Raw genomic sequence first — 12,549 nt, 5'->3', positions numbered from 1 at the left:
TTTCCATTTTGAATTTTCACATTGAATGTTTTTGTTTCCTTCTTTAAAATTCTAAATAGAGAAATCACCGAAGCTATTCCAAAACTGAGACTATCACTGAACAAAGATGGCAGCTTTGAATTGTGAATTGCAACCTTGACATTTGTGAAGGTCATGCCTTCAGTGAACATTTATTGAGCGCCCATTAGGTGCGAAGCCCTGGCTTAGTGATGGCGATATGGTGGTGAGCAAGACAGTTGTGGTCTTTTTTTGTTTTTTATTGGAGTATAGTTGATTTACAATGTTGTGTTCCTTTCCGCTGTACGGCAAAGTGAGTCAGTTATACATATACATATATCCACTTTTTTTTTTAGTTTCTTTTCCCATGTAGGTCATTACAGAATATTGAGTAGAGTACCCTGTGCTACACAGTAGGTCCTTATTAGTTATCTATTGGTCTTGCCTCCTTGGAGTCTGAGTCTAGCAAGGCATTGAACAGGTAATTAGAAATGTGATCCATGCTGAGGTGGAGAGCAGAGTCTCATGGATGTATGTAACATGGGGTTCCACTCTGGTCTGGGGGATGTCCAGAAGGTTCTCTCGAGGAATGGCTTTTATGCTGAGACGTGAAAGAAGGAGGAGTAGGGGGTCACTGAGAGACTAGGGCCTGGGGTGGGTAATGAGAGAAAAGAGTTCCAGGCAAATGGAACAAAGGTACAAAGGGGCCCTGCTGCAAAAATGGACAGCAACATGTTTGAGAAGACAGAAGGTCCAGTAACCAGAAAATATAGCGCGGTAGGATAGAAGAGGTCGGCAGGGGCTGGAGCTTGCAGGCTCTGTGAGCCATGTTGGAGGGTCTGGTCTTTGCGTTAAGGGCAGTGAGACGCCAGTGAACAATTCTTAGCACGAAAGTGAGATGATCTGACTTGGGTAATACAGAGGACTCACCGGTTCATTTCGGTGCGGACAGTGGAATTGCTGAGGCCAATTAATACTGACTTTGGCTATGGCGGTTGCCTTAGAGATGGATGCAGACCGTGCCTGAGAAATAGAATTACCAGTCCCCGTGACTGGCTGGCTGTGGGAGTTGAAGGAGGGAGGAGGTGATAAAGATGTCACCCAGGTTTCTGACCTGAACAACTATGAAGGTTGATCTGTCTGAAATTGCCAGTATTCAGCTATTTATGACCTACAAAAAGGCAATTTCATATAGTTCAGCCTACAAAATGGATGGCAGTGCTATCTAGAGATGGAAAAGGCTAAAGAAGGACCATTATTTGTAAGGGAGAAGACGAGTTTGATTTGGGTCATATTTTGATTTCGAGGTGCCTGGGAAACACCCACACGGGGAGGACTTCCCATCTGTTGGTCTGAAATCCCAAATGGCAAATGGCAGTTTTAGCATTTCCTGTACAGAACCCGTGAAAAAAAACAAGGCCTGGCTGTACTCTTGGTGCTGATTTGCTGCACAAGCCCGCTCACTACCAAATGACCTATTTTTCACATGCCACAGCCTTTTATACAGGTTGTGAGATGGGATTCATTGCATAAAAATGGGAGTAAGAAAAGACTTCCCCGTATCAGAACCAAAATCTCCAGACTGGTGAAATGAAAACTAACTACTGTTTGGGAAGACGCGAGAAAATCTCAGCCTTCTGCTTCTTATCTCTGTTTTAGGGGAAAAAAATATTAGAAATCCCAAGTTATTTTTGGAAAATTGTCTCCCCAACCTATGCAAAAAAAAATAGTAGCAAGCCAGTAGAACACATTTGAATTCTCCCTGACCTTGAATCGTGACTTTATTGCCACTACTAGAAAAACAAACCCACCACATGATGGTTTTCGTTCATCCCCAGCTAAACAAGTCTATTCCATTTTGAATGACAAATGAGTGCTGGCATTCCCTATCTGCTTTTGATAATGGCGATTAGCCCTCCTTAAAAATAATAAAGAGAGATTGCGGTTGACAGGACATTTACCTTCCCTGAGTTGTATATCATAAGAGCAGATTATAAACATGGAGCTTATGGACATCAGTGAGATATATTGATCCTCAGGGTAATTTGAAATAAAGTGTACGTGACGTTTTCCTTGAAATTCGTCTCTGTAAAACCAGATCGGTGTGCTGCTGAGGCACCGCAGAGGAGATGGAGATTCTAAAATGCAGGGACTCCCCTGGGGGCACAGTGGTTAAGACTCCGCGCTCCCAATGCAGGGGGCCCAGATCGGATCCCTGGGCAGGGAACTAGACCCCACACGCATGCCGCAACTAAGAGTTCGCATGCCACAACTAAGGAGCCCGCGAGCTGCAACTAAGACCCGGTGCGACCAAATAAATAAAATAAAATAAAAAGCGAACATTCTCACCCTGGTCAGTCAGTTGACTGAGAATCACAGTCTTACCTCTTTTGTTTCTTTTTTAAAATTTAAAATTTTTTTTTATTTTTTATTTTTGGCTGCGTCGGGTCTTTGCTGCCGCGCGGGCTTCTCATTGTGGCGGCTTTTCTTGCTGCGGAGCACGGGCTCTAGGTGCACGGGCTTCAGTAGTTGTGGCTCGCGGGCTTTAGAGCACAGGCTCAGTAGTTGTGGCGCACGGGCTTAGTTGCTCCGCGGCACGTGGGATCTTCCCGGACCAGGGCTCGAACCCGCGTCCCCTGCATTGGCAGGCGGATTCTTAACCACTGCGCCACCAGGGAAACCCTTACCTCTTTTCTGAGGGAGTGTCGTCTACCACAAACCTGTAGATGAAACCCTTTCTCAGGTGAGATTTTACTAATTAGAGCATGTGTCTTTGCAACTCAAGACTGTTAGATTCTCAAGTACAATTAGTGGAATTCAGATCCCACCAATTCAAGATTTATGAAGTCCTAAATCAGTGGATGCTTACTTTTCTATTTCTGCGAATGGTGGATCTGAGGACCATTATTAGTGCAAAGTAAACAGCAGATGACTTGATTAAGCTCCCTAGACTGCATTCTGCTTTCAGGTAATTCAGAAGCTCAAAGTATTTAAAACAATATGCCAATCACAAGTAAATCAAATCTGTCAATTAAAATTGAACTTGGAGGACTTTTCCCTTTTTCCTTAGTGAAGACCAAAAGCCTTTATTCTATAAGAATAATTGAGTTTTGTGAATTCACATCACCTTTTCCTCATTTAATAGGAATTAGGGAGATTGCATAATGGATCTCTACAGTTTGTTACACACTGTGCCTGTTTGATTATAAAGACCTGTCTTCTCAGTAATGTGCTCCTCTGGAGATCCTAGAGATATGTAAAATATGACAAGAGATCACTGGATTACAGAATCTACAGAGACTTTATTGGCAAGTGGCACCAAACATGGTAATATGAGGTAGGTTAAGGCACTTTCCAGTCATCATCCAGAGAAAGCCTTTTTTAACCAAGTTTTGTAAGTTCCAGGATTATAATAATGTCTGATGTCTTGCTCATAAAACTTGTCATAAGTATCCACATTCAAGGAAGGAGTTAGGGAAGAATATTATCAAGAGAGAATGGATAAAATTGCTCACCGTCTTAAACTATAAATACATCCTGAGAATTTCTAACTCTTATGTTTCCAACAAATTTGTCCCATTCTTTAATATGTCAAAGTAGTAGCATGCCAAATAAGCAAAAATCTTAATTACCTAGATTTTCTATGTCACATCAAGGGCAACAACATAAGTCTTCCCTCTTTCTACCTCTAATTTGTTAAAGAGGTCTTTATCTGGTTCAAATATGTGGAAAACTGTATACTTACCAGAAATGTTCTAATAAGTTTGCCATAGACCGATGGAAAAGAGAGGTTTACCTGACTTATTAGAAATGTTTATAATTAAGGTTAGGCTTCTGTATTATTATTATTAATATTATACCTTAGAATTGGCAATTAACATTGAGACTTCCTTGGAAACAACCCTTTGGATAGCAACAAATATTGAGAGGCGAATAGGAATGTATTAAAAATCCTTATTAAGAGGAACATCAGGGGCTTCCCTGGTGGCGCGGTGGTTGCGCGTCCGCCTGCCGATGCAGGGGAACCGGGTTCGCGCCCCGGTCCGGGAGGATCCCACGTGCCGCGGAGCGGCTGGGCCCGTGAGCCATGGCCGCTGAGCCTGTGCGTCCGGAGCCTGTGCTCCGCAACGGGAGAGGCCACAACTGAGGGAGGCCCGCCTACCCGGGAGAGGCCGCAACGGGGGGAGGCCCGCATACCACAAAAAAAAAAAAAAAAAAAGAGGAACATCAATTAGAATCACCATAAATGATGTCTATATATTTCTGCAAGCACTCAGAGGCCATAAATTATCAGGATGAGATTAACTACCTAAATATCACATGAAAATGACCCTAGATACTAATTTTGTTGAACAAGCTTTCCGCAGTACTTATCATTTACTCACACATTATTAAAAGTTTGACATTCAGGGTATTAGTTACAACTGTTGGTTACATGCGAGAGGAACTCAATTTCAACTAGCTAAGCAAAGAAGGCAATTTATTCACTTATCTGACTGTGGAGTCCAGATCAGAGGGCTAATCTCAAGCACAGCTAGATCCCAAGGCTCCTATAATGTCACCAGGGCTCTGTCTGTCTCTCTCCCCATCCCTTGCAGGGCTCACTCTGTGAGAATGATGATTGCTTGAAGCAGCCTGAGAGACAAATTCTAAAGCTTAGCTACTGCAGCAGAAAAAGAGCCTGGCAGGGTGGTGACATCTGAAATGGTGGCATGAGAGCTCTGGAAATTGTTCCCCAGTGAAACAAGCATAACTGTGAACATTATTTTTAAAACAACTATCTAGAGTCTTTGGAAATTGTCCTAAGGACCCAAGCACATTAAGAAACAGATTTCTTACTCGAGAAAATCTACTAAAACTTAGTAAGAAAGGGCAAGAGTCTGTGACACTTGAATCATGACCCACTCCCTCCCTCTCCCCTTCTAGCTCTGCGTGGTGGAAACCCAACTCTAGACAATTCAGTCAAGAACACAGGGATCCTCCCAGCTCCCAGTTGAGGGATATGGTATTTCCTTGGGAGGGGCAGGTCATCAGCATTTCTCATCTCTACCAGCTATGTCTTACAGAGCTTAGATTTCAGGTAAGTATGTCCAAGGGTTCAGAGGCTCTGTTCATTAAGAGAAAGCTTCATGAGAGCAACAAGCTAAACGATAGGCTAGTTAGTTTACAAGAGAGAACCAGGGAAAGAGACAAATAAAAAGTGCCCTCCTGGTGTTAGAACAAAGTTCAAAGACCAACCTCAAAAACTATCCCTGCAAATGGGCCAGAATTTAATGGATCATACTGCAGGATCAACTTGGGCTCAGGCTGTTGTCAAAAACAGTAGAGCAACCAGCTGGCAATTAGTGAAGGCTAATAGCTGGGTGTAATACCAACAGGGATGCAGAGCCTAAGAGGATGATTAGAAGAAGAGTCAATCAGAGAGAGCCCTGATAAAACCACTGTCATCCTGGGTGACTGTGGGCATGCACGAGGCTGCACCCACTGAGGAAAAACATCATAGGTTTCACACAGTGGATAAAGTGGACTTCACTGAAATAGTCCAGTCAAGATACTAAACAAATAAACAAGCAAACAACATCAACAAGCCCTGTTCGTTGAGTTGGGGTGTGAGGTGGGCAGGGAGAGTTATCCAGAATTGCTAAAACATCCTAAAAAGTATTATCATGCTAAAATATACTAACATGCTAAAAATATGATCTAAATTTTTTTCAACAAAAAAATATGAGGCAGGCAAATAAACAGGAAAGTGTGATTCATTCACAGGGAAAAATGCAGGCAGCAGAAACTGCCTGGTGAGGGGACTCAGCTGTCAGATTTAGTAGAAAAAGACTTCAAAACAGCCATTATAAATATATTCAAGCAACAAAAGGAACCTGTGCTTAAAGAAGTGAAGTAAGATGTGATGACAAAGTTTCATAAAATTGAGACTATCAATAAAGAAATTTAAATTATTTTTTAAAAAAAGAGCCACATGGAAGTTGTGGAGTTGAAAGGTAAAATAAATGAAGTGAAAAAAATCATTAGAGGGGCTCACTATTGCTTTGAACTTAAAGGAGAAAGAATCAGTAAACTTGAAGATAATCAATGAAGATTATACAATCTGAAGAACCGAGAAAAATAGCAAATAAAATTGAACAGAGACTCACAGATGTGAAACACCATCAGATCCACCAGGACATGTATGATGAGAGCACCAGGAGAGGAGAGAGAAAAAGGAATAGAAAAAAAATTTTTTGAAGAAATAATGGTTGAAAACTTGCAAATTTGATGAAAAACAATCTACGCATCAGAAATCAATTAACTCCAAGTAAGATAAACACAAAGAGATCCGCACACAGATAAATCATAGTAAAAGTCCTGAAAGACAAAGACAAAATCTTATAAGCAGCAAGAGAAAAATAACTTGTCACATGTAAGGGAACTCCAATGAGATTATTTGTTGACTTCTCATTAGAAACTGTGGATGCCGTAAGGCCATGAGATAACATTATTTGAAGTGTCAAAAAGTAGCGGGAACTGTCAACCAAAAATCTTATATCCAGCAAAATAATTTTTTAAATGAAGGTGAAATAAAGTCACTCCCAGGTAAATAAAATCTGAGATAATTCATTTACAGCAGAACCGCAAGAATAAAGGAAGTTCTTCAGGCTGAAAGCAAGTGACTCTAGGCAGTGATTCAAAAATCACATTAAAAAAAAAAAAAAAGAGCACCAATAAAGGCATTAATGCAAAAGTCAATATAAGTGAGTATTTTTTACCCTTTATTCTCTGGATTGATTTTAAAAACAATTGTATAAAACATTATGTATATAATAATCATGGGTTGAGCCTGTACCATAGAAATGTAATATAAATATATATATATATATTATATATATATATATAAAATAGCACAAAGGAGGTTGGAATGGAATATATATATATTATATATATATATATATTATATATAAATGTAATATAAATATATATATATATTATATATATATATATTATATATATATATATAATATATATATATAAAATAGCACAAAGGAGGTTGGAATGGAGGAAAAATTGTATGGAATAAGAAAATGACACCAGATAGTAACTTGAATCCACAGGAACAAATGAAGAAAATTAAAAATGGCATATGAAAAAGTTAATATAACAAACTCCATAAATATATACTTGCTCTTCTTCTTCTCTCAGCTTTTTAAACACATAAAATTGTAAGAAGTAGCAGTTATACTGTTGGGTTTGTAACAGTATAGATGTAATATGTACAACAATGTCATAAAATGGAGAAGAGGGAATAGAATTATATGTGACTAACATTTGTATATCTCACTGGAATGAAGTTAGTATAAATCTGAAGTGTATTCTGATAAGATATATATGTTAATCTCTAGGGCAACCGGCAAGGAAATATCTCAAAAAATATGGTGAAAAAATGTATTAAAATGCTGCGTTAGAAAATTCTCAGTTCAGAAGAAAGCAGTTAAAAGAAGACTACGGGAATAAAAAAGACATGCGATACTGAAAACAAAAAGTAAAATAGCAGACATAAACTCAACTATATCTATAATAACATTAAATAAGAATGGATAAAATTCCAATCAAAAGAAAGAAATTTCCAGAGATAGATGATAAAGAATACAATCCAACTGTGTGCTGTTTACAGGAGACACACCTTAGGTTCAAAATACAAATAGGTTGGAAGCAAAAGGTTGGAAAAAGATATGTCAATCAAACAGCAACCACAGGAAAGCTGTAGTGGCTATACTAGTATCAGATAAAATAGAATATAAAAAGCAACATTATTAGAGAAAAACAGAAACATTTTATAATGATAAATGTGTTAGTCCACAAAGAAAATATAACAGTTGTAAACATTCATGCACGTCACAACAGAGCCCCCAAAATACTTGAAGCAAAAGCTGACAGAATTAGAGGGAGAAATAGGTAATCCACCAGTAAGAGTAGGAGATTTCAATGCCTCACATTCAGTAATGGATTAAGCAGTAGTCAGAACATTGACCAGGGTATAGAAGACTTGAACATTATAAACCAGCTGGACCAACAGACATCTGTAGAACAATCCACCCACTATCAGCAGAACACACATCCACCTGAGTGCATATGGAGCATTCTCCAGGATAGACCATATGTTAGGCAATATAAAAGCCTCAGTAAATTTGCAGAAATTGACAAGCTAATCCTAAAATTTATATGGAAATTCAAGGATCTATAAAGTCAGTAAGCCTCTAGCCAAGTTATAAATAAAAGAAATGACACAAATTACTAATATCAGAAATGAAAAAGGGGCATTACTACAGATTCTTTCTAATGGACATTAAAAGTACAATTAAAAAATACTATGAACAACTCTTATGACCACAAATTTAATAACCTAAATGAAATGGACCAATTCCTTGAAAGACACAATCTGTCAAAACTCACCCAAGAGGAAACAGAAGTTCTTAATAGGCCTATATCTATTAAAGAAATTGAATCAATAATTAATAACCTTCCAAATAGAAAGCACCATGCCCAAATGGGTTTGCTGGTGAATTCTACCAAACATTTAAGAAAGATGTTATACCAGTTCATAGAAATAGAACCTTAAATAGATCAATGGAACAGGATAGAGAGTCCAGAAATAGACCCCCATAAATATAGTGAGTTGATCTTTGACAAAGGCGCAAAAGCAATACAATGGAGCAAGGATAGTCTCTTCAACAAATGGTGCTGGAACAACTGGACGACCACATACAAAATAATGAATATAGACACACACCTTACACACTTTACAAAAATTAACTCAAAATGGATCAAGTAAATGTAAAATGCATAACTATAAAACTCTTACAAAATAGCACAGGAGAAAACCTAAATGACCTTGGGTATGGTGATGTCTTTTTGGATACAACAGTAAGGACACAATCCATGAAGGAAATAATTGATAAACTAGACTTCATTATAATTAAAAACTTCTGCTCTGTGAAAGACAATATCAAGAGAGTGAGAAGACAAGCTACAGACTGGGTCAAAATATTTGCAAAAGACACACCTGATAAAGGACTGTTACCTAAAATACACAAAGAAGTCTTAAAACTCAACAGCAAAAGTATAAATAACCTGATTTTAAAATGGGCGAAAGACCTTAACAGATGCCTCATCAAAGAAGATATACAGGTGGCAAATAAGCATATGAAAATGTGCTCCGCATCATATGTCATCAGAGAAATACAAATTAAAACAACAGTGAGATACCACTGCATACTTATCAGAATGACCCAAATCTGGAATACTGACAACACCAAATGCTATCAGGATGTGGACCAACAGGCATTGTCATACATTGCTGGTGGGAATGCAAAATGGTACAGCCTCTTTGGAAGACAGTATGGCAGTTTCGTACAAAACTAAATCTATGCTTACCATATGACCCAGCAGTAGTGCTCATTGGTATTTACCCAAAGGAGCTGAAAACTTATGTCTACCTGCACTTGGATCTTTATAGCAGCTTTATTTATAGTTGTAAAAACTTGGAAGCAACCAAGATATCCCTCATGAGGTAAATGGATAAATAAACTGTGGTGCATGCAGACAGTGGAATATTATTCAGTGCTAAAATAAATGAGCTATCAAACCATAAAAAGTCACAGAGGAACCTTAAATGCATGTTACTAAGTGAAAGAAGCCAATTTGAAAAGGCCAAATACTATACGATTCCAACTATATGACATTCTGGAAAAGGCAAACCTATGAAGACAGTAAAAAGTGTTTGCCTGGGGTTTGGAGAGGGGGAATGGATGAATGTGTGGTGCTCAGAGGATTTTTAAGGCAGTGATAATATGCTGTATGATATTACAATGATGAATATATATCATTATACATTTGTCCAAACCCGTAAAATGTATAACACCAAGAGTGAACCCTAATGTAAACTATGGACTTTGGGTGGTTATGAAGAGTCCAGAAATAGACCCCCATAAATATAGTGAATTGATCTTTGACAAAGGCGCAAAAGCAATACAATGGAGCAAGGATAGTCTCTTCAACAAATGGTGCTGGAACAACTGGACGACCACATACAAAATAATGAATATAGACACACACCTTACACACTTTACAAAAATTAACTCAAAATGGATCAAGTAAATGTAAAATGCATAACTATAAAACTCTTACAAAATAGCACAGGAGAAAACCTAAATGACCTTGGGTATGGTGATGTCTTTTTGGATACAACAGTAAGGACACAATCCATGAAGGAAATAATTGATAAACTAGACTTCATTATAATTAAAAACTTCTGCTCTGTGAAAGACAATATCAAGAGAGTGAGAAGACAAGCTACAGACTGGGTCAAAATATTTGCAAAAGACACACCTGATAAAGGACTGTTACCTAAAATACACAAAGAAGTCTTAAAACTCAACAGCAAAAGTATAAATAACCTGATTTTAAAATGGGCGAAAGACCTTAACAGATGCCTCATCAAAGAAGATATACAGGTGGCAAATAAGCATATGAAAATGTGCTCCGCATCATATGTCATCAGAGAAATACAAATTAAAACAACAGTGAGATACCACTGCATACTTATCAGAATGACCCAAATCTGGAATACTGACAACACCAAATGCTATCAGGATGTGGACCAACAGGCATTGTCATACATTGCTGGTGGGAATGCAAAATGGTACAGCCTCTTTGGAAGACAGTATGGCAGTTTCGTACAAAACTAAATCTATGCTTACCATATGACCCAGCAGTAGTGCTCATTGGTATTTACCCAAAGGAGCTGAAAACTTATGTCTACCTGCACTTGGATCTTTATAGCAGCTTTATTTATAGTTGTAAAAACTTGGAAGCAACCAAGATATCCCTCATGAGGTAAATGGATAAATAAACTGTGGTGCATGCAGACAGTGGAATATTATTCAGTGCTAAAATAAATGAGCTATCAAACCATAAAAAGTCACAGAGGAACCTTAAATGCATGTTACTAAGTGAAAGAAGCCAATTTGAAAAGGCCAAATACTATACGATTCCAACTATATGACATTCTGGAAAAGGCAAACCTATGGAGACAGTAAAAAGTGTTTGCCTGGGGTTTGGAGAGGGGGAATGGATGAATATGTGGTGCTCAGAGTATTTTTAAGGCAGTGATAATATGCTGTATGATATTATAATGATGAATATATGTCATTATACATTTGTCCAAACCCGTAAAATGTATAACACCAAGAGTGAACACTAATGTAAACTATGGACTTTGGGTGATTATGATGCGTCACTATAGGTTCATCCCTAGTAACAAATATACCACTCTGGTGAGCAACGTTGATAATAGGGGAGCCTATGCTTGTGTGGAGGTGGGGCGTGTATGGGAAATCTCTGTATCTTCCTCTCAATTCTGTTGTGAAGCTAAAACTGCTAAATATATATATAAAAAGTTTTTTAAAAAATTCAAGACACCCAAAATATCCAAAACAATCTTGAAAAAGAACAAACTTGGAAGACTCTCACTTCCTGATTTCAAAGTTTACAACAAAAGTACAGTAACTATGCCAGTGTAGCACTGTCATAAAGGTGGAGGTATAGATCAGTGGAAGAGATTTGAGAGTCCAGAAATAAACCCTCATATTTACAGTCCATTTATTTTAGTCGAAGGTTCCCAGGCAATTCAGTTGGGGAAAGAGTAATCTTTTCAACAGATGGTGTTGGAAGAACTGGATATCCACATTCAAAAGAATGAAGTTATATTCTGTACCTTATACTATATGTAAAATTTAATTCAAATGGATCAAAGACCTAATATAAGAGCTGAAAATATAAAAGTCTTAGAAGAAAATATAGGAGTAAATCTTCAAGACCTTGGATTAGACAGTGGTTTCTTAGATGTGAAACCAAAAGCACAAGCAACAAAAGAAAAACTAGATAACTTGGACTACATCACAATTGAAAACTTTTCTGCTTCAGAGAGCACCATGAAGAAAGCAAAAAGATATCTACAGAATAGGAGAAAATATTCGCATATCATATATCTGATAAAGTACTTTTCTCTAGAATATACAAAGAACTCTTACAACTCAGTAATCAAAGACAAATGACCCAACTAAAAATGGGCAAAGGATCTGAATAGACATGTCTCCAAAGAAGGTTCAAAAATGGGCAATACACATGTGAAAAGATGGTCAATATCATTAGTCATCAGCGAAATGCAATCAAAACCACATTGAGGGGCTTCCATGGTGGCGCAGTGGTTGAGAGTCCACCTGCCAATTCAGGGGACACGGGTTCAAGCCCTGGTCTGGGAAGATCCCACATGCCGCGGAGCAACTAAGCCCATGAGCCACAACTACTGAGCCCGCGTGCCACAACTACTGAAGCCCACACGCCTAGAACCCGTGCTCTGCAACAAGAGAAGCCACTGCCATGTGAAGCTCGCACACCACAACAAAGAGTAGCCCTGCTCACCGCAACTAGAGAAAGCCCACGTGCAGCAACAAAAACCCAACGCAGCCAAAAATAAATAAATAAATAAGTTAATTAATTTTT

The 12,549-nt window shown here is 38.2% G+C and overlaps 1 protein-coding gene across 1 annotated transcript in view; it reads left to right on the top strand.

Annotated features, from left to right (window-relative positions):
* GXYLT2 (glucoside xylosyltransferase 2) overlaps positions 1 to 12,549 on the top strand; it is a 97,339-nt gene that overhangs the window by 30,487 nt on the left and 54,303 nt on the right. The window lies entirely within an intron of this gene.

This window comes from Physeter macrocephalus, chromosome 18 (assembly GCF_002837175.3).
Source record: "Physeter macrocephalus isolate SW-GA chromosome 18, ASM283717v5, whole genome shotgun sequence".
Taxonomy (NCBI): domain Eukaryota; kingdom Metazoa; phylum Chordata; class Mammalia; order Artiodactyla; family Physeteridae; genus Physeter; species Physeter macrocephalus.
The sequence above is the reverse complement of the archived record's forward strand: the minus strand, read 5'-3'. Positions and strand labels throughout refer to the sequence as shown.